The following is a 4,399-nucleotide window of genomic DNA, read 5'->3' on the forward strand; positions in this document are numbered from 1 at the left end:
TTGGAAGATAACTTCACATCACTTCGCTACTTCTGAAAGTGTCTTCTGCAACAAAAAACAGATACATGGGGTGAGTGAATGAGAGGTTGTTTTGAAGTTTGGAACAAATGTAGTGATCTGAGCTCAAAAACATTTATGGCTGATAAAAACAGTTGGAAAGAAAACAGCAGTGGCTGAGTATGGTCAGAAAAACCTTTCTCATGAGGCTGGGTTTGTCCAGCTGGGTAGAACTGACTCTGTCAAGGGCTGCCCCCTTGTTTAGGAGCTCTGCTTGGCATGCTTTTCACACTGAGGGGCTTCTCCTGTCTCAGATACAGAGGTCTCGGTTCCCAGTGGACATAGAGGGAAACCAGAAATAATTCGTGCATGTGGCAGGATATTCGTGATTCAGAATGGAAGTATAAAAATCATGACAGCATCACATAAGAGCACAGAATTCAAGTGTGTTTTGTAGAAAAGGCAATTGTATATTTTCATTTAACTATTACACATAGAAATCTTAAGTATTTTAGTACTTATGAAGTACACATAAAGAATGAGAAGTCAATTATGTTGTAATTCAGTAAATACTTCTAAAAACAGTACAAGACTAATTTCTAAAAGACCATATGGAAACAATTTTGGGGAAAAGAATCCCCACTTATATTGATGATCCCATAACATGTTTGTATATAGTTTATATACATTTAATGACATGGCAACTCCCTTTTTATGGCCTCATTTCCAACAGATTCTGAATACACAATTTCTACACAAACACTGGAATATTATTTCGGTTATAACTAACGCCCTATACGCAGAGGTCTCTGTCCTTACAGTGGACTGAAGAGTAGCTGAGAGCCAAGGTGACTGCCTTCACCTCTGATTATAGGAAACCAAAAAATTCTTACGATGACTATGAAAATCACGTTCAGGTTCTGCTCACACAACACTACTGTAAGGTCTGTGGAATGCAGTCACCACAGAGGTCAAAGGGATATAAAAAGCGGGTACTGGAAACATTAAAACTTTTTGCCTCCCTAACTCACTGCATTTTAAAAAGTCAGATCGAAAGTCTGCTCGCACGCAGGGGAGCTGTACAGTACTGCCTCTAGATCTTCCATCTGTACAGTTAGCTACAGCTTAATGCATGGAGTGGCTGAGTTTCATTTGAGAAGAGTATTTCTTAAGTAGATTGTACAATAAATAGGTATTAATTATGCACAAGTATTCTGACTTTCTAGCCTTGAGTTTATAGGAAAGTAATAAATATTACACTTGATTTGCTTCAGTAGCAGAACAGTTTTGTTCTTTTCCTGGCTGTACTTACCTCCCCTTTATGTGCACCCTGGGGATATACACCCCTGCTAGGGTGCCTTCCTTAAAAGCCCAACTGTTTTCAGAAGCTGGAGTTAATAAACCACATCAATAGCGTTACATACCTATTATAGAAGAAATGCCTGAATACACCACAGCAAAGCACTCAAAACACAGCTGTGCTTCAGTTTAAGAGCAACAGGTTTTCCTTGCTGCACGGGGAAAAGCCTTACAGTACTGCTTTCAATAAAATATCTCAGTCCTGCTCCTAAACTTCCCAGAGGGACTACTCCAAACAGAGCAGTTCCTTACATACTCTTAGAAAAAGGTGGCCCCAGGTGAGCTTTGGATAGCATGGTATTTCCCGATTCCTCACCTGTAATCCTCTTTAGTACAAAAGGAAATTGATAATTTACTTACCTTTAGGGCATGTGCATAAGGAAAACCTAAAGGAATATACAAGAATGGACAAGGTGTGATGCAGCAGACCTTCCAAGAGCTGTGGTACTATTTTCTGGCCTGAGGTAAGCAGAGAGGTGAGCTTTCTCATCTTGCTTCTATCACAGAGTGGGATCTCTTACTACTGCTAGTGACTTGCGAACAGCTATTTGGCAAGTAACCTGTTCTCCATGCCAAAATCGTAACTGTGTTTAACTTTCAGTGCCTTCTCACTACATATTTGCTTGTATTGCTGAGTTGCTCTGTCTTTGCTCCAGAGTTATGACTCTGGAAATCCCCATGGTAGAGGATGGGCAATTGTGAAACTCCTCTGGAAGTAACAGTGGGTGCAAACAATGACAAAATTCCACAGGCCTGCACCCAAATAAACTTCCAATCAATTTTGGTTTGTCTCTTGCCTCAAGAAAGACTGAGCAAAGGTCTGCTGACCTGAAATCCTGAAATTCTTTTTTTTTTTTTTTTTTTGGAAAGAACATTAACACTAAACTTAATTGTATTAAAAAGTCACACGCTAGGAAATTCTAGCTAATACTGGGATTATCACTGGAGCTTCAGGACAGATGATGGCACTCTGCCATTGCCCACTGGAAAAGCTGCAGAGCTCAGATAAATGAAGGGATCTGAGGAGAGTGATAGCTGGGTCAGACAGTGCTAGCCAGAGCATGGTGAACAGAGGAAGCATGGAACAGTTGAATTCCCAACTACCCTGACATACAGCCCCATCACATGCAGCCCTCCTGATGACCTCAGAGCTGGTCTTCTGTTAAAGCATTCCCAAGATACCATCAGTCAAAGTAATGCCACTGGGAGTTAAAGCTACGGGTTTGATGTGGGAAAACAGGGCTACCTGATGTATGTTTATATGGGGCTCCTCTTCTTAGAGCAACTGTTGTTTTATTTAGAAACAAGCCTTTTCCTCCCCTGCCTCAACTATATCTAAGGCAGGGCTGCCCCAAATTGAATAAAGATTATGACTGATATAAGACTATGGATAAATAGGAGCTGTTAACTGTTTTCCCTTCTGTAATACCAGATGATGTTGGTTAGCAACAACTTATCCTCTGAATCTCAGCCAGAAAAAATGAGGAGGCAGCTCATCTCTGTCACTGGTTTGATCTCCCACCGCATCCATATTGTTGACACAATGGGAAGAAATGGGGAGAGGAAAATGTAAATGTTCTGCGTGTGTCAGACACAGGCTGTAACCCTGAGGCATCAACTGAAACAACAGAGCAAAGAAAAAGAATATCTTTCTTGGCTTCCAGCTTCTCGACCTGTGTAAGACAATAAATTGGACAAATTAATCCCCTGTGTAACACACTGAATGACTGCAGTTATAAAAGGTGGCTCCTTCTTTTTCCGTAACTAGAACTGGCAAGCCCACAGATCGCACGTAGGCAGCTACAGTATTTGATGCTGTACATGTGTTATTTACATGTTCTTTGCCTCGGACACACATAGCATCATATCTAAGGGGGAAGAATAGGAGGAAATAAAGGACAATAGAAAAGATGGCCTGGCTTGAAGGAATGGAGGAAGGAGAAAAATAAACCTATACATTTCCCCTGTAAGTTTCTTGGTTTCCTTTGGAAGCTGCTTCTGCAGAATGGTGGCCAGCACTGTTTGAAGATGGGAGAGAACTAATTAATGGAAGGGTTTTTTTGCCGTTCAGTTTAAAAAACAAGCAAACTGTTCCATTCATACATTGCAGACTGATGGCATTGGGGATGGCTGTAAGAAATGCGTTAAGGATTAAGACAACACACTGGAATATAAGGTCAGACAAACACATTAGCCTATAGCAACAATTTTCCCAACAACTAAACAAGATGAACTTTAAGGGTATGCTGTAACAGTAAAACGCTCACATAAAACTGCTCTGGTTAAGTAAGGCTCAATGGTAAAATCCCTCCTTGTCTGAGATGGTCTTCTGCCCTTTGAATGCTTGGGAGTTGGTGAAACCCAGTTCATCTTTCCAACTCCCCTGCTGCTAACGTGTTCTTATCTTGGGCAAATAATTTCTCTCTCAGCATCATTTCCTATTCTGTTTGTAAGCTTACTGGGGCAAGAACTGTCTCTTACTATGTTATACAATCCTGATCACTGTTCTGGCTTCTAGAGACCACAGTAATTCAGAATAACTGGCCCATAGCAAGAGCTCCTGGTGATTCTAAATGGTGTGGTGTATATTTTCAAAATCTGTGTGGCACAAGGTGGTATTGTTATCCATGACGTTTGGTGAAGAAACACATTTAGAAATCTGTACTGCCCTTACTTTCAGCTGATAATTCAGGAAGGGTGCCAGACTGACTCCTAGGCAATGGGGAGAAAATTATTAAAGATGCCCTTCTGACAGAAAGAAACAGAAATAATGAATAACATGTTAAAATTCCACTGCAAGTATCGTTCCCCCCCTCAGTGTCCTCTGCAGTATTTTGAATTCTGCAGTGCATCTCTGATGTAATCAGAGCTCCTGCAAGGAGTCCTGATACTGCTCTGTGATGCAGACTATTCAAAGTTGTGCCTGGATGATAACAAGCATGCAACAAAGATGCATAACTCTCCCCTAGACTCTCCTATCGACTCCAGTGCCTAGAACTTGTCTTTGTTGCTTTTTACCATTTGTAAATTAAGGTTTAAAAAA

The sequence above is a fragment of the Falco punctatus genome (genome assembly GCF_963210335.1).
Source record: "Falco punctatus genome assembly, chromosome: 10".
Taxonomy (NCBI): domain Eukaryota; kingdom Metazoa; phylum Chordata; class Aves; order Falconiformes; family Falconidae; genus Falco; species Falco punctatus.